Consider the following 22,421-nt stretch of genomic DNA (forward strand, 5'->3'; position numbering starts at 1 on the left):
CCTGCGCTTAGCCGCCGGGGAGCAAACACCACATAGCCCTGTGTGGTCCCCGCCAGGCTCGGGGTGGAGGGGTACTCTCCCGAGCACACAGGACAAAGCTAACAGCGTGATCCCGGAGCTTCTGGAGGCCTCAACCCACTCAGGTCTTCACCTGGGCAAACCCAGGGGCTGCGCATCACTGTGAAAATAGCTGGGGGCCGGCCTGCCCCTTTCGGTAGTCTTTGAGTGACGCTGACTCAACATGGAAGTAACCGTCTTAAAGCACACGCTTCCGCGTGAACGGGCCGTGTCTGAGGCTCGTCCAAGCTGCAGCGTGGGACACACGCGTGTGCGCCCCATTCACAGGTGGGGTCAGCCCGAGGGTCCGTCCGCGTGTCCGCGGCAGGTAAACAGGTGGCCATGTGCACGAGCGATGGGCTATTACTCTCCCGGGACAGGGATGACGTTTCAAAGAGGCAGAAAGTAGGTGGTGGTTTCCAGGGTTGGGGGTGGGAGGGGGGTTCATGTTTAGTGGGGACGGAAAGCTCTGGAGACAGCTGGGGGTGGACGTCCCCGATGTCGCGGGCCCGGGCGTTTACAAACAGTGGCGACGGTGAATTTAGTGACGCGTGATCTCCCGAAACAAGCAAGAGGGGGTGGTGAGCGGGTACGTGCTTCATGGGCGAGTCCTGCAAACAGGATGCCCGCTTCCCCGCCTCCCCCCGCCCCTGCAACCCGCTTTTGTTTCATGTGTTGTTATGATAAAGAGTAAGCTTTTAACACAACGTCCTTCAGAACAACTTCAGGAAATACCCGTGGGAGAATCTGATTTATTAACTTCATAGCTGCATGTGGCCAAGGTCGGTACCTGAGTTCTTCAGATTCCGATTTAAGTAACGCCTACGGAGCTCCTGCTCTGAGTGGGTTCCAGACGCGCTCTCTGCATGGGCCGCCCCCCTGGCCCTCGAGCGTGTGTGTGACGAGCAACATCCTCACCCCCACTTAACAGGTGGGGCACCTGGATCCGTAGAGCTTCTGGAGTTCCAGTTCTGCGGGATGGCCGGGGTCCTGGGACGGACGGTGGCCGCGCGACACGGGGAGCGTGCTCAATGCCACCCAATGGTAAGTTCCATGTGCGTTTTACTACAACTCTAAAGAGCAGGGGATTTCACGAAGCTCCCTCCACGGCTGCCAAGGGGCAGGGACGGACACTGGGTCTCCGGGCCCGGGAATGGTCCCGATGGCCAGAACGAGGCCAGGGTGCGGGGAGCACCCGGGCAGGAGTCCAGGCGCCAGGCTCCGGACAAGTCCTTTTCAACTCACCGGTTCTTTCCAGCTCTAAACGCACAGCTTCTACTTCTCCGATGCTGAGTGTGTATCCGAGGTCTCGGATACCAAGAGCAGCCTCGCAGAGGAAGAGCGCTCCTGGCCGTGCGTCGGATCTGGGGCAGATGTGCCTGGTGCCAGGAGGTGCCCGGGGTGCTCCCCGCCCGCAGAGACAGTAATGGTTTGTGACTCTGAGCTCACCGGAAGGTCAGCTGGGTCAAAGAGGGAGCTCGAGCGTTTGTTTAAACCTCGGTCCAAGATTCTCCCCACTTGCGGCTGGAAGGTGATGAGTTCTGAGCCGCACCAGAGTCGGACGCCCTGAGTCTGACACCACCTGCTCTTTGAAGAGAAACCCATGCGTGTTAATCACTAGGAAGGAAAAAGAAATGCCAAGCACCACGGTTCACTTGGCAAATGTTTGCCAGGCACGGCGGCCTGCCAGGCAGCGTCCTGGCCGCTGGGGGTAAAACAGAGGTAAACAGAAGGGTCGGGTCCCTGGCCTCAAGGGGTTTGCCCGCTGGTGGGCGTTCTGCCCATGAACCTGAGCCAAAAAGCCAGGGAAGGAAAGACGTGAAGAGCGTTGGGAGTGCTGCTTTGGGAAGGGCAATCAGGAGGGTCTCCTGGAGGCGGTGATGTGCGAGCCAAAGCCTGAACTGCTAGCAAATGGAAGTAGCTGCTGAAAGAGCCCCGTGTGGGGAGCACGGGCATCAGCACCTTCGGGGGAGGTCCTGGGGGCAGAGGTTAGAGACAGAGCTCCGCGAGGCTGGGCAACCAGCCCAGAGTCTTCACGGGAGCCCAGAGCTCGCTCTCATCGGCTCTGCTCTATCCACTCGGCCCTGCTAAGTTTAGGTTGGATTTAGGAATGAGCATCGGCCCCTGCCTCATGCCCGCTTCTCTCCAGCCACCCGCCTACCCCTTCAGTGCGCCCACTCGGTCCTCTGGGCGAGCCTTGCCCCCACCTAGGGGCCCTCCCTCCAGCTCCCTGTGTCCCTCTGTCTCGGGGCCTCAGCTCCAGGGTCTCCTCCTCAGGAAGGCCTCCCTGACTACCCACCCAGACATCCCTCTTGAGGCCAGGACTCTGCTGGGGTCTCCCCAGAGCAATTCGGCCTCCCCATGAGCATCCTCTGCCCCCAGGAGAATGTGGGCCATTTGGGAGAGAGGGCTGGTCCAGGACACCACCTCTGTCCACATGTGCAAACCCCAGAACAGAACCTGGCACACCACCACGCAGCCGGGACCGATTTGCTGGGCGGGAGGCTCAGGTTGGGGGACGGAGTCAGGGAGGGCTGGTTTTGAAGGATGAATAGGAGTTCTCCAGGGAGACCAACAGAGATGGCATTTCTAGAGAGGGGCTACTACATCTGGACAAGCCAGGGGTGGTGAACCACCACTGATCACCGGCAAGTGCATCCGATGATGGGTTATTGGTGTGGAGCAGGTAGCTGGGGAGGTCGGACGGAGAGATCACTTGCCAGGAGCCTCTGGGCGAGGCCGGAAAGCCCGGGGCTCGGGGCTGATGCTGCAGGGGACCTGGGGGCAGCGGAAGGGTCTTACACAGACAAGAGACAGGGGGTCGGGTGTGGGTGGAAAAGGCTGCATGGGGGGCAGTGTGAAGGACCGACTAGCAGGAGACCCTGGTCCCATGAGGGCTATTTATTCTCGGTCAGGGCAAGAAATGGTGTGGTTGCTGGTGATGGTGGACCAAGGAAGGGGATCCCAGAGATGTTTGGGGGCAAAAGGACGGCATGTGGAGCTCAAACATGCAGGTGTTTCTGGCTTAGGGGCCAGCAGCCACGTCTGAGCTGGGAGCCTGGGGCGGCCAAGCTTGAGCAAAGGTGACGCACATCAGTCTGAGGGTTGGGGTTCATCTTGGGGACGGGCATCCGGGAGATAAGAGGACACTTGGGGGCGCACCCCTCGGGCTCCTGCATGGTGTGGCCGGACTGGAAGACGGATCTGAAAGCCAGTGGGGCAATGAGGTGCTGGCCAAGGGAGCCCCCTCTGCTGTGCCCCCATTTCTCATCCGAGTTTATCCTGACGGGCTTAGTGGGAGCAAGTCCTGTTCCCCGCTCTGGAGAGACTCCTGCGTGGAGCACCGATCCCCTGTTGTGGGATTCAACCCACTTCCTCCTTCCCTTTGCAGAGGGATGCAGAGCTCGGGGGTCCTGGAGACGGTCGTGGGGCCCCCTCTCCGTCCCTGTTCCTCCTCCTGTAACAGGAAGAGAGGCCCGGGTGCTGATGAGGGACGCGTCTCTCCGTCCAGGCGGACACAGGCGGCGGGCCGCGTCCCCAGGGGAGTGCTGAGCTTCCTCCCACCCCTGCCAGCGTTCACAGCCCCGTGAGACGGACGCATGAGCTGCCGGAACAGCAGGTTCTCTCCCCCTCTCCACTCTGGGGATCCACACTCCATCCCGCAGCCTGCGTTCACTGTGACCGCTGCTCACCCCCAGCCCGCATCTGCTTCCCTCCCTGCACTCTCCAGACTCCTCTCCAGTACCACCGCCTCCGGGAAGCTTTCCGTGATGCTCCAGGGTTTGCGACTCTGATCATGCTCTGACCTTATGGGCGATTATGTCCTCTCCCCACCGCAGAGCCCTGGGGCTGTGGCCGGCCCACTGGCAAGGGGGTGGGGACCACCACAGCCTGCCGCAGGCCCCCACCATGGGTAGAACATCCTTTGACTGAGGGAAGCTGCGGGCTGACCAACCCACGGAGAGCAGGACCCGTGAGCCCAGCCAGCCCCTTCATCTATTTAACAGGCCATATAAATCATGTAACATTTTATAAATCATATAAATCATGTTTTTATGAAGCATGAAAATCACCTGTAAAGATACCACCTGTGGATGGAGGCAGCCCGCAGGGAAACCTCGAGCATTCCAGGACGGATGCACGGTCCCCGCCCCGCGCCCTGGCCCTGGCCCTGCCCGCGTGCCCGCACAACCTTCCCCAAAGGGAGAAAAGCAAGAGGCGTTCCCGGAGTGAGGGCGTGGGCTTGGGGGGGGACAGCACAGCGAGGATCCCGGATCCGCCCCTGCTGCCTGAGATTTCGGAGCAAGACGCTCGTCATCTGAGACTCCAGAAGCCCGAGGTGAGGACTCTCAGCCTTCGCTGTCTCTGGGGGCTCCCCGGGAACTCGGGGTGTTCCCCAGCAGCGTTTCTGAAAAGCTGGGAGACTCTGAGCAGAGGCCTTCCCTGGAGAGATGAGGGAAAGGCCCTGGATTTGGGGGCAGAGTGTCCCCTGGCCCCCTCTGCTCTTTCCAAGACTGCGTCCTCCTCCATTCACGGCTCTGGAAGCCTTCAGTGTGGCTTGGGCAATGGGCAGTGTGCACAGAGTCCATCACTGGACACGCCCCCTTCTCCCCAATAAGGCCTCCGCTTCTACAGGTAATCTGGAAAGAGTGAACGTGCTAGTGGGTCGTGGGGGGGGCTTCTCAGCGGTGCCGTGGCCATGGGAGCCCAGGGAGGCCGTGGGAAGTGCTGTGTGTCTGCATGTCGAGCGCCGTGGGCTGGATGTGTGCATCCCCCCAAATTCACGTGTTGGTGGTGGGGCCCTTGGGGGAAAGATGGGTCAGGAGGGGGAGCCCCTACGATGGGATTAGGGCCATGGGAAAGACCCCGGTGACGCCCTTCCTCCACGAGAGGACACAGGAACAGGGAAAGGATCCCCACCTGACACCGAGCCTGCAGGACCCGGATCTTGACGTCTGGCCCCCAGAACCGGGAGAGATGAGTGTTTGCTGTTTACAAGCCCCAGTGGCCGGCAGGGACCGGGCGGGCATTGTCACGGCCACGCTGACCCAACGTTCTTGACGTGCCGGCAGGTGGAGGGTGGTTCAGGCAAGGACAGGGGGCTGGCAGAGAAACTGCCTTGGCCGGGTGCGCCAGGCCCACGTGCCCCCCGAGGGGGTCCCATTTCTGCAGCCCATCTGCAGACAGTGAAATCTTAATCTCACCACGAGGAAGCCCCAGACAGACCCAAACGGAGGACAGTCTACGAATCCCCGGCCAGCGCCCTTCCGAAGTGCCCGAGTGGTGGCAGGTGGATTGAGGGCCGTCCCAGATCAGAGCAGCAGGTGTGGGTGGGTCTTCAGCGGGCGGCGGAAACGTCCGAGCGCACCTGTGGATCAGTCCCTAGAGCATCCCTGTCACAGCTCCTTCCCCGGCTCGGATCCCGATGCCCCGGGCACACGACCTGTGTCGTGTGAGACTGCAGGTGGAAGGGAATTCTGCCTCTTCTGCAGCTTCTTTGTAGATCCAAAATTACTCCAAAATTGTAAACTATTCTAACGCTAAGGAGAGAGAAGACAGAGATTCCAGCAAGGAGAAGCAGGAGGCCACGCGCCAGGATGGCCCCTTTCCTAGCCCCGTGGGGCCCGGGGCTTAGAGGGAAGGGAGGTCCCCGCTTTCCTGCTTTCCTCCCAAATCAGAGCCTAAACTCTCCCAAGCCGCAGTCTCCGCGAGCCTTACGTGAGCCTCCCCAGGTGATGCAGCCCAGGCAGAAAGCTGCAAATCTGCTCCAGGCCCCACCAGCCCCACCAGAAGCGTCCTCCAGTCCCCAGGGCCAACCCAAGGCGCTGGCCTGCCCGATGGGACGGATGACCCACCCTCTCCCTCCATGCATCGTCTGCCCACGCACCCCTGGGGCTCAGTCCCCAACACTCAACATCTCGCTGTTTGGGGGCCCTTTGCTACCAACAACAAAAATCTTGGGGAGCCTGGGAGGCTCAGCTGTTTAAGCATCCGACTCTTGGTTTTGGCTCAGGTCGTGCTCTTAGGGTCGTGAGCTGGAGCCCCACGGCGGGCTCAGTGGGGAGTCCGCTGGAGACTCTCCCTCTCCCTCTGCCCTCCCCCGCTCTGCATACTTGCTCTCTCTAAATAAATAAATTAAATTAAATCTTTTGAAAAATCTCTTGGATTCCCGCAGAATTACAGTCAATCCTTTGGTACCCGTCCTCTGAGGAAATACATACTCGCAAAAATAAAAGCAAATGCATTGACCTTTTAAGAATAAAACTCTATTTTGCCCATCGCCACAGACTAGGTACGTGTTTGGGGGAACGTGTCGTGTGTCGCTCTGCAGGAAGCTTGGGCTCCCAGGACTCACCGGGGAACGCATCCCTCGTTTGCGGGAGGACAGCCCCACCCGACCAGCACCCCCAGCCTGAGAGCCCCCCAGACCTCAGGACCCCCAGCCCAGGCACAGCCTGGTCACACTGCAGTCTGGGGCGGGGGGAGAGTGTGCACCCCACACACTTATCAAAATATCCCCCCACATTTCAAACCCGGGGGACTGTACATAAAGCTCTACTTTGTTTCCATCTGCCTCTAAACCCTGAGGCGGGCTGGTCAGAATCAGATCTTCTGGCTGCACAGAAACGCGGGGGGTCGCAAGACAAACAGCCCGTTTTTACTTAAAATATTGACATTTTGTTCATTATGGATTTTTTGCATTAAAATTGCATTGAAATATTATTTTCATTATTGGTGGGTTTTTGGGGGGTGACCTCTTGAAATTTCGTTCTGGGCATGAGTGCCCCCCTTGGCCAGCGCTGGCCAGCCCTCCACGTCCCTCCCGGGCAGGGGTGACGAGCAGAGCTGTGCTGGACACCTGCACAATGTCCCATTGACGCTGTCTGCTTGATCTGAAGAGGCTCGCCATGGGGGAGGGCGGGGGGCCCACACCTCCCTGTCCCTCTTTGGTTTAGGCCGGGGCTCAACAGACTTTTCCTGCAAAGAGGCAGAAGATAAGTATTTGAGGCCTTGAGGACCATTCGGTCTTTGTCACAACCACCAGACTCGTAGCCCAAACGCAGCCGTACCCAATACGTAAATGAACAGGTGCGGCTGAGCCCCAATCCCACTTTATCTACAAAACAGGGGCCACAGGCCGAGTCTGTCAAGCCCTGGCCTGGGTCATGAGCACCTGCGCCTCCAAGAGGATCTCCTTCTCTAACATAGAAGTCCCTTTTTTTAAAAGATTTTTATTTAGTTATTTGAGAGGGAGGAAGAGAGCACAAGCAGGGGGAGCGGCAGAGGGAGAAGCAGGCTCCCCGCTGAGCAGGGAGCCCGACGGGGGACTCGATCCCAGGACCCCGAGATCATGACCTGGGCCAAGGGCAGACGCTTAACCTACTGAGCCACCCAGGCGCCCCCATAGAAGTCCTTTTTATGCAAAGCAAGAATTCACTTTCCTATAATATTCATCTTAAATACATTAGCACCTTAATCACCTTTAACGGGTACAGAACATCCCATTCACTGTGTGTGTGTGATGGTTAAACATACATCTATGCACATTTAATGTATGTGATGGCGAAATCAGTAACATCTACCATGGTTAATTGTACGAAGGTGTGTATTACTCAACCATTATTTATTCTTTTATTTGTCACTATTAGCCGTCCCTGTAGCAGGCACCCTGCTGGGGCCTGGAGATGCCACGAGTAACAGTGAATGAGGTGAGTGACACAGGGAGGGCACGGTCCCACGACCGCCCTTCCTGGTCCAGCCACGGTCAGCCCGTGTCCCCCAGTCTCTGGGACAGTTGTTCCCACCTGCGCCCGAGTGGAATGTACCAGACGCGAGTCCCAGGTTTGGGTTCTGAAACCGGGGTCGTGTGATGGTAAATGACAGGATGACGGGTCCACTGACAGTCGACAAACTCCCCTCTCATTCCCGGTAATGTCCCTCGGACAGACCCCGGGGGTGGGGTCGCTGCTCCAGAGGGGGTGAGCCTTCTGATGACTCTTGATCCGTGTCGTCAAATTGTTCTCCAGAGGGCTTACGCCCGACTGACGCGCCCCCGCCCGCAATGTGTGGGCACCACGGTTGTAACATAACTGTGCCCCTTCTGGGTGTGATCATTCTACTTCCGAACGTGGGCTAATTTAATAGGTGTAAGATTGAATCTCATTTTAATTTGCGTTTCTTTTTTTTTATTCTTATGTTAATCGCCATACATTACATCATTAGTTCTAGATGTAGTGTTCCATGATTCATTGTTTGTGCATAACACCCAGTGCTCCATGCAGAACGTGCCCTCCTCAGTACCCACCACCAGGCTAACCCATCCTCCCACCCCCCTCCCCTCTAGAACCCTGTTTGTTTCTCAGAGTCCATCGTCTCTCATGGTTGGTCTCCCCCTCTGATTTCCCCTGCTTCATTCTTCCCTTCCTGCTACCTTCTTCTTCTTTTTTTTTCCTTAACATATATTGCATTATTTGTTTCAGAGGTACAGATCTGAGATTCAACAGTCTTGCACAATTCACAGCGCTTACCAGAGCACATACCCTCCCCAGTGTCTATCACCCGGTCACCCCATCCCTCCCACCCCACCCCCCACTCCAGCAACCCTCAGTTTGTTTCCTGCAATTAAGAATTCCTCATATCAGTGAGATCATATGATACATGTCTTTCTCTGTTTGACTTATTTCACTCAACATAATACCCTCCAGTTCCATCCACGTCGTCGCAAATGGCAAGATCTCATTCCTTTTGATGGCTGCATAATATTCCACTGTGTAAATATACCACATCTTCTTTATCTATTCATCTGTCGATGGACATCTTGGCTCTTTCCACAGTTTGGCTATTGTGGACATTGCTGCTATAAACATCGGGGTGCACGTACCCCTTCGGATCCCTACTTTTGTATCTTTGGGGTAAATACCCAGTAGTTAATTTGCGTTTCTTTAATCGTTACAAAGGTTGAACGCTTTCTCCAATAAACACGCACTTGGGTTTGCTCCCTTCATTGCTCCGTTCATGTAAAGCACGACACGTTAACCCCGTACCACCTGCCAGACGCCGAACGCAGGGCTGAAGACCCAGGGACACACAGACGCCATCCTTGCCTTCAAGGATCTCGCGTCCAGTGAGGAAAGCAGAGTGAACGGACAGTCCCAATGCAGCAGAACGGATCATGCGCTGGAGAGAGGCCCAGAGCGCTCTCTCCAGGGGGGACAGGAGGGACCCAGGGAGGTGACCCAGAGGACAGCATCCAACCCAGCCCGGGGGCTGAAGACGGTGCTTGGCCGCTGTGGATCAGCCTTGCACAGCCCGGTGGGCAAACCAGAAGAGACGTCTCCTGCCTACGTACGTCTGCTCCTGCCTTTCCCTGCACCGTGTAAGTCTCCCTGCGTGTCTCACTGTGTGTACATGCGTGCGCGCGTGCATCTGCCCGGGGGGCTCGTGCTGTGCCTTTGGGTGTGGAGCTGGGCACCTGCATGTCCTAGTGGTTCCAGGGGCCACGTGGGTGCAAACCTCCATGCGCTGGGCGCCGGGCTGCTGGTTCTGTAGCTCGGAGTTTGGCAGATGGACCGGGTGCCTGCAGGTGGAGGAACGGGGTGATTTGCACGGACTGCTGCCAGGTGATAGGGCCACCAGAGAGGCGTCCAGCCCTTTGCCCAGCTACCGTTGGCTGCAATCCGCCCCCACCCACTGCAGGGCAGGGGGTGTCCCAGCCTCTCTGGTAGCCCTGTCATCTGCATCAGACATAGCGTCTCCTCTGAAATATCAGTCTGTCTCCTGAATGCCTGCTGAGCCAACCTTCCGTGCTTCTCAGAGGCCTCCCTGGGATGGGGAACCCCAGGAGCAAGTAAGCTCAATACAGCTCATCCTCTGCCCCGAGACACTGGAGTCTATGAGGTCGACCCCCTCAGGAAGGGCACCGGGGAGCACGGCCCATGTGGGAAGGTCGTCACCCCTGTGTGTGCACTGCCCTCCCGGGCCTCCGATCGCCCATGGGGGGACAGCCCCAGAAGCACAAAGCCGATGCTGCCCGCCTTGCCGGAGGGCTGGGCGTCCAGCCTCCCCCCGCCTGAAACGCCCCCATTGAATGCCTGTATGTTCTGCGGCTTGAAGTGCGTCAACAGGCAAATGCTTCCCTCCCCACTCCCAGGCCAGCACCCAACCCCAGACGTCGACGCTCTTAGCACGTTGAGGTTGATCGGGATAAAATCCACACGCCGTACGGCACGCCTACATTAGAGCACAGGTCAGCGTTTCCTGGCACGTTCACAGACTCTGTGACCGGAGTCAGAACGCCGTCGTCGCGCCTTGCTGTCTGCAACTTACTCTCTTCCACGCTACGTACTGGAAATCTTTCCATATTAGCACACACACCTATATTACTCTGCAGTGGGTAGGAATTTTCCTTCGAATTGTCACCATCATGGCGCTTTCATGCGAACATCCCTGGATATGTACCTCTGAGTACGTGCGGGGCAGATTTCCTGGAAGTGCAACTGCACGTTCAGAACTTCAGAGCACCGGAAACTGTGGTGAGACCTCCCAGAGCGACGTGCAGCGGGCCGGTAACAATCTGCGGCACCGCTCAGACTTGCTGGGCCTTGACCCTGCTCCAGGAGCGGCCAGGTGGTGCTTCCCCGGGGCCCCAGGGTCACTCACCTACAGCAGCATGCTGCATCTGTTACGGCTCCCGATTCAGAGGGCAGGCGGGCTCCGCTGGGCACGTCTGCCCCACGCGGTGTAGCCGGGGCCCCGCGTGTGCCTGCGTCCGGAGGAGTGGTCAAGTGGAGCCAGAATGTCCAAGATGACGTCCCGACCAGCGTCGGTGTGGAAGAGAGGAGACCAGAGCATGCACACCGGAGGCAGGGGGCCCGGGGGGCTGCCAGGGCCATGTCTGTCCACCACAGCCCCTCCTGGGAGATGCCCCACCCTGACCCTATCACACACTGGCCACTGACCACAAACAGTCTAGGTCCCCATCTCAGGACGGTCGTGTCCATGGGCTGCACCCGGGACCAATTCTGCCCAGCCCCTCAGGAGTAGGTGAGGGTGAACAATGAGAATTTACGGAGAGAGAAGTCGAGGTTCAACCTGATCAAGGATTTTGCTGGAGGTGGCCAGAGAGGACGCAGGAGTGATGTTCTTGTCATGGGAGGTATGTAGGGAGAGTCAGAATGGCCACTTAGCAGAGTTCTGTGAGTGTGGGGGGTCGGGAGGAGAACGTGGGGGGCTTCTAAGCCCTACAAAGACCCCAACAGGGCAGAGGAAACCACGGCCCTACAATTCCTTTCTCAATCCTGAGCTGTGGGCCAGAAAACAGTGGGCAGGAAGCCAGGGGCCAGGGGCCCAGCAGCTGGGCCCAGGGAAGAGCACTGGACCAGCGCTCATCCAGACTCTGCCCGTGAGCCACGGTGACTCACTGGTCTTCCAATCAATTCCCTACAGAGTAAAAAACAGTAATCAATTCCCCACGCCAGAGTAATAAGTTTAAAAATGCAAGTCACTTGCTTGAAGTCTTTCAATGGGTCCCCATCTTCCCTGCAGCAAATCCCAAACCTCCTTCCCCATCACCGCCCCTTGCTTCCTGGCCTCCAACCCCAGGGACAGAATTAACGTTCCCCAAACCTCAAGGCCTCCCCTGGGTTACCCACACCTAACACTGGGTTCTACCACCTGGGATGGTCTTCTTCTCTTTCTAGGCAGGGTAGGGTGGGCAGGAAGATGGAAGGAACCATGGGGGTGATGGTCAGAACCCCTGGAGAAGCCAAGGACAGCACTACGGGATGGCTCAGGATTATGGTTAAGTCCTAATTTTCTAGACGCTTCCAGGGCACGAGACGTTGTTCTCAGAACCTGAGAGAGACAAAGGCACTCATCACAGTCAGACCCAGAGCACACACATCACATCCCTCTTCTCTTCTGCCTCTTTTGTTCACATGCCATGTGACTGTGATGGATGACTCCATATTTTCTCCCTTCTCACACCTACTGTACCCCTTTCGTCATCCTCCCACTAGCAGAGTCTCTACAATTTTCTCCCCTCCACTGGGAAAATATTCATTCTTTTTCCATTCATTCAAAAATATTTACTGAGTACCTCTTATGTTTCCTTGTGTGCAGGATCACTCCTGACTCATCACTGACTTGAAGCATCAAGTGTAGACCTTATACTGTGTGAGAGCCTGGTAGAAGTGTGTTAGGTAGATGGAGAGATAGATAGATGCATGGTGGGTGGTGGAATAAAGAGTTGCATGGATGGAAGGATGGATGCATGCATGCATAGATAAACAGATGGAAAAAGAGACAGAGGAAGATGGATGGAAAGAGGATGGAGGGATGGATGGAGGGATGGATGGAGGGATGGGTGGATGATGGCAGATGGATGGTGGATAGATGGGGAAGGATGGAGGACGATGGATGAGTGGATGGATGGATGGAAGGGTGGATGGATGGGTGGATGGATGAATACATGGATAGACAAATGCATGGGTAGATGGAGGATGGATAATTGGATAGATGGAGAAGGATGGAGGAGGATGGTTGGATGGGTGGATGGAGGGATGGGTGGGTGGATGGATGAATGGGTAGATAGACGGATGGGTGGATGGATGGATGGACAGATGAATGAATACATGGAAAGACAAATGCATGGATGGATGGAAGATGGATGGAGGGATGGATGGAGGGATGGGTGGATGATGGCAGATGGATGGTGGATAGATGGGGAAGGATGGAGGACGATGGATGAGTGGATGGATGGATGGAAGGATGGATGGATGGGTGGATGGATGGGTGGAGAAGGATGGATGAATAGGTGGATGGATGAATGCATGGATAGACAAATGCATGGATAGATGGAGGATGGATAATTGGATAGATGGAGAAGGATGGAGGAGGATGGTTGGATGGGTGGATGGAGGGATGGGTGGGTGGATGGATGAATGGGTGGATAGACGGATGGGTGGATGGATGGATGGATGGGTGGGTGGATAGATGGATGGACAGATGGATGAATACATGGAAAGACAAATGCAGGGATGGATGGAAGATGGATGGATGGGGCAGTATAAATAGGTAGATGACGGTGGGGGTGGGATGGATAGGTGGGTGTCTCTGTGAAATCCCAGTTTGGTCACACTGATTGGGAAACCAGTCTTTAATGCCCAGGATCCCCCCAGTTAGGCCCTTTCCAGCCCCTAGCAGCCTTTTCCTCTGTTTCAAGAATAAATGGGATCTTCCCTCCCCGTCGCCAAGTTCCCACGGCAGCCATTTGTTCTAAGTGTCTAGGGCAGCCCCGTGGTGGTGCAATTAGTCCTCGCCAGCAGCCACTGTAACCGGCCTGTAATTTCCAGGCTGTTGGACGGTGATTGCACACGAGCAATTAGTCCTCGCCAGCAGCCACTGTAACCGGCCTGTAATTTCCAGGCTGTTGGACGGTGATTGCACACGAACAGCTCGGCCAGGCTCCACACCTGCAACAACACGCGGAGCCTCTTCTCCTCTCCACGCCGCTCCGAATGCCAACAAGCAGGTGAGCTCCTGATGCCGTATTAGTATGGGGTGATTTTCATTACTAAACGACTCCAGGGCTGTCCAAGTGAGGAGAGCAATTAGGCCCATCAGGGGAAGACAAAGCGTCCCTTGAGGAGCATAACATGACACAGGCGGAATCGCTGTGGCCCGAGGAGGCCGTGAAATCACCGCCCAGGGCTGCTCCGTGGTGGACACCAGCCATGTGCAGTCCTCGGGCCCCACCGCCCGCCCTGGACGCCCGCCACGGCCCCCACAGCCTCAGCCCCAAAGGGCGGACACACCAGCCCTTCCGTGAAATTAGAAGAAATTGCGTATCCAGTACTCCTTACCAAGATGAGCAGTTACGGGGTGACTTTTCCAGGAAAAATGTCAGTCCCTGAAGAGGAGTTTAACTGAGAAAGTCCATGCCCCTTCCGCACAGTGACGGGAATCCTCCCTGATCTCTCTTCTGCCTCACACTCCAGCCGTCGGATCCCACACGTTTGCCAAGACACTGTCATGTGCGCATCGGGGTGTTTGCAAACGCTGTTCCACCCACCTGGAACGCCCTTCCCTTCAGCCGCCAAAACCCACTCAGGTGTCTCTGCTGACACTTGGCCTCTCGGTCGAAGTCAGCCTCTGCTCTCATTTGGGCTCTGCAGACACGCCTCCTCCACGGGCTGAGACTGTCCCCAGCAAAGTGCCGCAAACTGCCGTGCATGGGCGGAGTCCAGCCCGCCCCCCTGTCTTTGTAAATAAAGTTTTATCGGGACACAGCTTACATGTTGTCTGCCACTGCCTTCTCAGCATGGAGCCAGGGTGCTTGCAATGGGGACCCTGTATGAAAAGCGTCTGCATTCGGGTCCTTCGCAGAAAAGGTTTGTCAACGCCTGGCCCAGGGTGAGAGAGGCCGGACCCCCCACCATACGGGGGGGACATGGTCTTCAGCTGAGGTGAGAAAAAGTCACAGCAGCGGGACTGAGGCAGAACGGGGACCAAGTCCCCGGCCTCCTGTCCTCTTGGCAACACATGGCCTCCCGGGGCCTGGGGTTGATTGGCACTCCTTGCCTCCGGGGGACACCCCCCTGATGTGGGGAGGAGAAATGTGGGAAATCCAGAGACCAGCCCAGAGAGCACCCCACGAAAGAAAGGAAGGTGGCCAGGCCCTGACCCTCGCCTGCCCAGGGAAGCCGGCCCCTGAACGGTCCGCGGTGAGCAGTGAGCACGCACACGGGACTGGAACCAGACAGTCGGGACTTGGGGGACAAGAGACTTAACCTCTCCAAGCCTCGACTTCCCCATCGGTGCAATGAGGAGGAAAAGCCGTTACCTTACAAAATGACTCGCACGTGCTGGGGACAGGGCTGGGGCAAAGTGGGTTCTCGGGGGGAGCGTCCTCGTGGCGCTGAATGGAAGGGAGGGCTCACGTCAGCTGGCTGTGCCGCCCGCCCTGAGCCCTGTGACCCGGTCCGCCGCCGGACAAGCCGGCCCCCAGCAGGTGGGACTGCCGACGCATAGCCAGCGCCCTTCCTGGATCTGAGGCTGACCGCCCCTCCCAGGCCCGGGGCGCGTCCCCGTGGGCGGAGATTCCCCAGTTCATGCACCTTGCTCTTGCAAGCCTGCAAGAACCAGGGGAGGCTTGCTTCTCGAGACCTTCCTCAGATGCCCAGCAGTTTGCAGATGGGATGGCCTTTTCTCTACTAGAGTCCGAATACACCTCAGTTTGAGTCCTGGGCCACCTGGCGCTCCCTGGGTGAACTTGAGCGAGCTATTGACCTTCTCTGAGCCCCCAAGGCGCTCGTCTACGAAGCAGGGAGATGCAACCAGGCGGGCTGGACGTTCTGAGGGGCAAGGGAACTCACGGATGCCGCAGCCAGCCCTGAGGAGCCTCTGCCTTATGGGCCCGGTTCAGCCCCCGCCCGCCTCTTCCCTCCACTTCTTCTTCATCCCGTCTCCCCACCCCCCAGCCCACCTGTTCTTTGTCCCTTGGTTGCAAATTCACTGCCTTTTTTTGAAGCTGATCCAATATTTCTTAATGTCCAGTTTTATATTCCCTACTGGATTTTTAGCGATACCTCCCTTTATTGTGTGTTTTGGTAGTACGCTGGGGCCGACACGAGGCCCCCTCTGTCAATCCTGGACGGCTCGGCACCTGCTCACGGTCCCTCCCCTGTGACCCCCGTTGCTTCTGAGAAGTCGATGGCCGGTCTCGTCCCTGTTACCCCGTGTGCGTGTGTGGACCGTGCGGGGTTCCCTCCCCCTCTGGCTGCTTTTCAAGATTCCCTTTGTGTTCAGTGTTAAGCCGCTTGACAACAATGTGGGGACATGTGAATTTCTCCTTCTCCGGACGGTCTCACCTTCTTGGAACCTTTTCAAACATCAAATCTGGGGGTGGGGGGGGGAATCATTAGCTATTTGTTTCTCCAAATATGATTTCCGACTTATTTCCTGGATAGTCTCCCACGGAACCGTAGGCGTGTTAGACTGTTTGATGTCGTCCCATGAGCTTCTGAGGGTCTGCTCCCTTTTCCTCAATCCTTTCCCTGCCTGCTGTCCCCAGATTGGGTCATTGCTGGTGGTTTATGTTCAAATTCACTTATTTGTTCTCCTGACACCTCTAATGTGCTATGAAGTCCATCCTGTGAATTCTCTACTTCAACCGTGATACTTTTTGGTTCTAGAATTTGCATTTGGTTCCTTTTTGTTCCTGTCCCTCTGCAGACATTCTCTGTCTGTTGACTCAGCGTGACTTTGGTCTTTCGAGCATATTTATATAACTGCTTTGAAGGTTTTACTTTTAGGGGCGACTGGGTGGCTCAGTCGTTAAGCGTCTGCCTTCAGCTCAGGTCATGATCCCAGGGTCCTGGGATCGAGCCCCGCATCGGGCTCCCTGCTCAGCGGGAGGCCTGCTTCTCCCTCTCCCACTCCCCCTGCTTGTGTTCCCTCTCTCGCTGTCTCTCTCTGTGTCAAATAAATAAATTAAATATATTTTTTTAAAGATTTTGCTTTTAAAGAGCTCATAGCTGGGCCATCTTGGGTGAGTCCCTATTAGTTGGATGCTTTCCTCGATTGCAGGTCACACCTTCCTGGTACCTTCACAGGGAACTCCTGGCCCAGGGGCGTTTCCCGTCTCTTAGCTCCTAGCTGCCACCCCTGCACCAAGAGTCTCCACTTCATGTCCAGCCTTCAGGAACTGTTCTGTTTTTTTTAAGTATAACTGGCCCCAGGAAAAGCATGACAGAATTCTGTTTACAGCTGTGTGGCCTTTACTATATGTCTCTGAGCAGAGCCGCGGGACGGCCCCCTCGTGTCTCGCCCCAGCACCACGCCCAGCAAGCAGAAGCATTTCCTGATACTTGCAGGGCCTGACTGAGGCCACACGGGCTCGGGCGGTTCGCGAGGGGCTCTCCTGCAGGTGCTCAAGGGGGGAGTCCTGGCCCATCCGGCAGGACAGGGCAGAGCGGGCGGGAGCAGAGGGACCCTAAGGAATTGTTCAAACATGTAACTTTCTCAAACGTGCAGGCACGCAGCACGGCGCTGGCCCTTGAGAGATGCTTGCAAAGTGCGTAGTAACAGACCCCATTATTACTGCAGTTCGTCCTCTCGGTGCTGTTTACCTACCCGCGGCCAAGAGCTTCCGTCCCAGCGCCCAGGCCCGAAAATTGCTCCCACCATTTCAGAACAGAAAAGAAAATGTTTCTCTCTCCCCTGAAAACAACACTTGCTGGTTATGAAAATGATTCAGAGCATTTTCTTTTTCCTTTTTTTTATATTTATGTACTGATCCCCAGCCTTCTTGTTTTATTGTACAATCATCGGTCCCGGGACGGGGAATATACTACCGCACAAACGTGGAAGAATCTCTTGCCGGGGAATTGCTTACATGCCGAGGGCAGTGCCTCATCTAAAGGAAAGGCAGTAGGTGACCAGAAAGCACCCAAGGCCCCTCTCTCTGTAGCAGGTGCACGGGAGCTCAGGAAGCCCAGATGGACCTCACATGGGGTCAGGGGTCCCGTGGAACACCGGCGGGGAGGGGTGCTGGCCGTGCCCTGGGGAGGGACAGCTGGGCCCCCAGTCTGGCTGCACTCTGCGAGTCGCGCTCACCGCCACCTAATGGGGCTCACAGGGCCCCTCGGGCAGGTACCGCGAAGGGCTCCTAATTGTCTCCTTGGTGAAACCCCATACTCCCCCTCCCAGCACAACTAAATGACTGAGTAATGACCCCATAAGCGGCTACCTGATTAGCCTGATCCCCGGAGGAGGGAGACCCGGACGCGTGGTGCGTGCGGGGCGCAGGCTCAGGGATCCCCATCCATCTCTGTCCCCCGAGGAGCCCACACTCATTTGTCAGCCCTGACAGGAGCGGCTCGTCGTCGGAAAGACAGTAACAGAGAACCTCTTTGTTCTGCACACATGCAGAAGACCCTCTGCCCTCCTTTCTCCCGAAAGCCAGGAAGTGGGTTCAGCAACGCCGACTGGGTCCCTCACCGAAGGAAAGGGCCCGAGACCCGGGAGGAGGCCGTGCGGAGGGAGGAGACCAAAGTGAGAAGTGCCGAGACCCGTGTGCATGGGTCTGATCCACGCTGCAAAATCACGTCCTCTCAGCCGCAGGCCAGCAGCCCACGTCCCCTCCCCCAGCCACTGGAGCATGATGGGGGCAGGGAAGCTAGGAGGACGGAAGACCAGGCAGACCCTACCCCTTGTCCATTCTGCGGAGACAGGGACAGCAGACCCCAGGGCTTGCACCCTAGCCGTCCACCCCACGAACACCCGAGAGCACAGGGCGGCCGCCGGCCACAGGAGGGCGCTGGGCGCCACTGTCCCTTGGTGGGGCCACTTGGATGAAGGGTCGCCCCCGCCCCCTGCCCACCTCCCCGGCCTGCCGGACCCTGCTCAGCCGAGACCAACGCGGTATTCACCTCAGTGAAGAATGGAATTTGAAAAGCCCGTGAGGAATACTCAGATCAGGACGCAGGAAAGAACCGCGTCTCTGTTTGCCTTGCCCATAAAATGGGGACAATAATACAAGCCCACGCTCCCGTTCTCCCAGTCAGTGGACACGGCGCTGGCCTCACGGGACGAGCAGGGCCTCGCGGGCCCGGGAAAGACCCAGAAGCACGTTTGTTTCCGGCTGGAGGCGTTCCCGCCGGCCCGGCATCTGCAGGCAGAAGCCGCGTGCTGTCACGTTCGCCCAGAGACCCAGCAAGAGATGCCGGAGCCCAGCTAAACCTCCGAGCCGCACACGGGACAGAGTCCCCTGGAAGCAGTCCAGTCACACCCTGACCCCGAGGGAGCCCCCACCTTGGCCCCTCATAGACGGAGCTCGGCCCCTGTTCCCAGTCCTGACCTTGGACTGACATCTGACCTTGGACACAGGAGCCCGGATTCTGGTTGTGAACAGAATTCTGTGTCTTCCTATCAAAACCGACCCCCAAACCTGCTCCGGGCCCAACGGGCCTGGGAGAGCATTCGGACAATTCTGTGAAGCCCATTTCTCGTGGTGGGGGCGGTCGGGGCAGACACAGACACTTTAAAAACTGGGAAGTCCATGTCCCACGTCCCACGTGCCGGAAGTCCACAGTACCCACAGCAAACCCCTCTCTCTCCCCTCTTCTCTTCTAGCCCCTTTCCCAGAAACACAAATTTCATAACTGCTTATTTATATTCCTAATTAAAGTGGGGACGCATCGGCCCTTCTGAGAGAGGGTCTCCACCTGTGTCCCCAAGATCAGGACGCACAGCTTTGGTGTGGACCTCCTGGTGTGGCCGGAGGCTCCCCGGCCTCGGAGGACCCTGCAGGCCACTTGATGGCGTTTGTCCATCGATCCCCTTCAAGCTCATACCCTCTCTGCCGTGCAGGCCGCCACAACCCAACGGTCTTCTATGGGGCGAACTCACGGGCCCAGAGTAAATTTACACTCGAATGCTTTGTGCTTTTCTCTATTTTCCACATTATTTCCCGACGGGCTATGTTTAGCCTCAAATAGAACCGTGGGTCTGGAATATTTCTGTTGGAATTTGCCACGTGGCTGAACCTCACTGAGGTTACCACATCCCAGCTGGCACACTCGGAACCAGTCCCGTCGCGGGCGAATAAGGACACGCGGCCTCCTCCTCTTTGGTGTTCTCGGCTCTCGTCCCATCTCATTGACGTGCTCCATGAGAACACTGTTCCCCACACCCCAGGTCACCCATGAGGCCACAGGGGCGGTGGACGTACACCAGGGAGACTGGGAGGGTGAGGGCAGGGCTCCCCAAGCCAGCGTGGTTGTTGGCGCGGGCCGGAAAAACGCCTTTTGTGGGGGGCATAGATTGTGAGGTGTTTAGGAGCATCCCCGACCTCCCCCCACCCCCGCGAGATGCCAACAAAACCTCCTCCCGACTGCAGCAACCACGGATGTCTCCAAACATTGCCTAACATCCCCCCGTGGGGACATTCACCCCGAGTTGAGAACCACCTGTCTCAGGGAAGGTGCTTAGCTTTTACTTCCCCAATCTCCTCTCTTCCGAGTCGCCAGGCCTCGTGACCCCACGCTCCTGGAAATCCGAGATCTGCCCAGGCCATCCTGTACAGCTGTTTTCTGCTCCCTGAGTTTAACGAGAAAGCCTCCAGTTTTCTCCATTAGTTTGATGTGAGCTCAACCTTTTATTTTATTTTTTTAAAGGTTTTATTTATTTGACAGAGAGAAAGACAGCCAGAGAGGGAACACAAGCAAGGGGAGTGGGAGAGGGAGAAGCAGGCTTCCTGTGGAGCAGGGAGCCTGATGCGGGGCTCGATCCCAGGACCCTGGGATCATGACCTGAGCCGAAGGCAGACGTTTAACGACTGAGCCACCCAGGCACCCCGAGCTCAACCTTTTAAATTATGCTTAAGAAAATATTGGGCTGGATCAAAGTGGTTTCAGTGGCAAGTCATGGAACACCCACTCGAGTTGCCTTAAACCATAAGGAGAATTTTTCAGCTGGTGTGGAAATACCCCAGTGAGAGTACGAGCTTCAGGCATGGTTCGATCAGGGCTCTAGTTCCGTTTCCCTGCAATGCTGAGCCCTGCACACCGGCTTGTGGTCTTACCAGCCTTCCTCTTAGGAAAGTCAACGTCTCCCCACTTGTATACCTGGCATTTGCACACCATGTAGCCCAGAAGAAAAAGTGTTTCTTTCTCCAAACTTTGAGGAGATGAAAAGCCTCCCTTTGCGGTGTTTACTCTGATCAGCGCATCCTAGGACTCTCCTCATGGTTGAAGCAATCATAATGGCCGAGAACATCACTTGTTGAGTTATCGCCCGTCCCTAACTGTTCCCTGTGGAGCTCCACTGAAGGATGTGGGGTGAGGGGGCTCCCTCAGAGCAGGTGGGGATCCATGCCACTCCGGCCCTGGGCTGCCCACGATGCGGGGGGCACCATCCATCCCCCTGCATAAGGTTAGTCTGTCAGCTTTGAGTGAGGACTGCATACTGAATTTGGTTAAAATTCCTTCTTCGTGGCTACCGCATCAGTCCTGTGACGTTTCTTCCTTGGATACGTTAATATATCACATTGACAGATTTCATAATTTTGAAAGGCCTTTGAATTGGAGGGAGAATCCCATTTGAAGGCAGTATTTTATTTTATTCTTTTCAAAGGCCGTGCAAGTTTCTGCCATTATTTTATGTAAGATTTTTTTTCATGGTTGTCCTGAGTGGAGATTGGTTTAAAGTTTTTCCAATTTTGTGCCAATTTTGTCAAATTTTGGTATCCATGTTACACGAGTCTTATAAAAGGAATTTGGAAACCATGCTTCTTTCTCTAAGATCTGGAAGGGTTTAAATAGTATCAGGTTCATCTGTTACTTGAACACTTGAAGGAATTTACCTTTAAGACCATCTGGGTTTGGTGCTTTCGTGGAGAGGTTGCTTTTTTTTTTTTTATATAACTTTTCTCAATTTCTTCCATTGTTTTGAGACTTGAGATTTCCCGTCTCTTTTGGAGTTAGTTTTGATCCTGTGTAGTTCCTGGAACGTGTCTTATTTCGCGGATCTTTTCCAATGTATGTGCACTGAATTTTGTGCAAAATCTTTTTTTATTATGCTTTCCTTTGGATCTGTGGTATTTTCTCTCGTTCATTTCTAAAGCAGTGCATTTGAGCTTTCTCCGATGACTTACCAATTTCATCGTGTGCTTCCCCAACGCCAACTGCATCTTGACTTTATTTAGAACTCCACCAACTTAGTTGGTCTTTCTGAACTTGTTGAATTGGATGCTTAATTCATTTGTGTTCATCCTTTCTTATGTAACACGCTCCTAAATTGCAGGGCTCGGTGGAGGAGACAAGATATTTCACTCTTCAGGCTAGGCAGCCAGGAGCTGGTTGGGTGGACGGCCCTGGTCGGGCTGCAACAGGTGCGCAGACTCGGTGCAGAACGCACGCGGGGAGAGCATTTACTGGAGCAGAGCTGTGCTTGAGGCAGACCCAACTCCAAGGGGGCCGCGTGGACCGTGCAATCTCCAGGCCAAGCTGGTGAACGAGCAGAGGGGGGTCTGAGGGTCTCTGCAGCTGTGGCTTGGAGACCTGGTGGCTGACCCTCCCTGAGCACAGCCGGCTGCACCCGTCGGATGAGCCCCGGGAGGCAGGGAGGCCGGGAGGCTGGACCGAGAAGGAGGCCCCTCCCAAGTAACAAGAATCGTAGCTCCAGAAATGTTCTTGGGCAGAGTTCACTTAACCGTACTCTGCGAACGAAGCATGTGAGCCCATCTGTGGACAGGACCAGTCGAGGGGTTTCCCTGTCCCCCTCCTCCTCCTGCCCCTCAGCCTCAAACCAAGAAGGGCTGGGCGGGCGGGAAGGGGGACGTCGGGAACATTCTTAGTTTCTCC

At 56.3% G+C, this 22,421-nt stretch overlaps 1 long non-coding RNA gene across 5 annotated transcripts; it reads left to right on the plus strand.

The window, feature by feature from the left end:
- Positions 1 to 262: 262 nt before the first annotated feature.
- LOC123854650 (uncharacterized) lies at positions 263 to 16,514 on the plus strand. Of its 5 annotated transcripts, none has more exons than XR_010408522.1 (4): positions 263 to 839; positions 989 to 11,212; positions 13,483 to 13,588; positions 14,055 to 16,514. It is a non-coding gene; the product is annotated as an uncharacterized LOC123854650 (long non-coding RNA). The 5 variants fall into 5 exon arrangements; XR_010408520.1 differs by having other exon boundaries at positions 265 to 839; positions 989 to 9,433; positions 10,208 to 11,212; positions 13,483 to 16,513; XR_006793350.3 differs by having other exon boundaries at positions 267 to 839; positions 989 to 1,101; positions 3,449 to 11,212; positions 13,483 to 16,513.
- The last annotated feature ends 5,907 nt before the right edge of the window (positions 16,515 to 22,421 follow it).

This window comes from Mirounga angustirostris, unplaced genomic scaffold (genome assembly GCF_029215605.1).
Source record: "Mirounga angustirostris isolate CCGP_5_RB_7025 unplaced genomic scaffold, mMirAng1.0.hap1 SCAF_17, whole genome shotgun sequence".
In the NCBI taxonomy this organism is placed as follows: Eukaryota; Metazoa; Chordata; class Mammalia; order Carnivora; family Phocidae; genus Mirounga; species Mirounga angustirostris.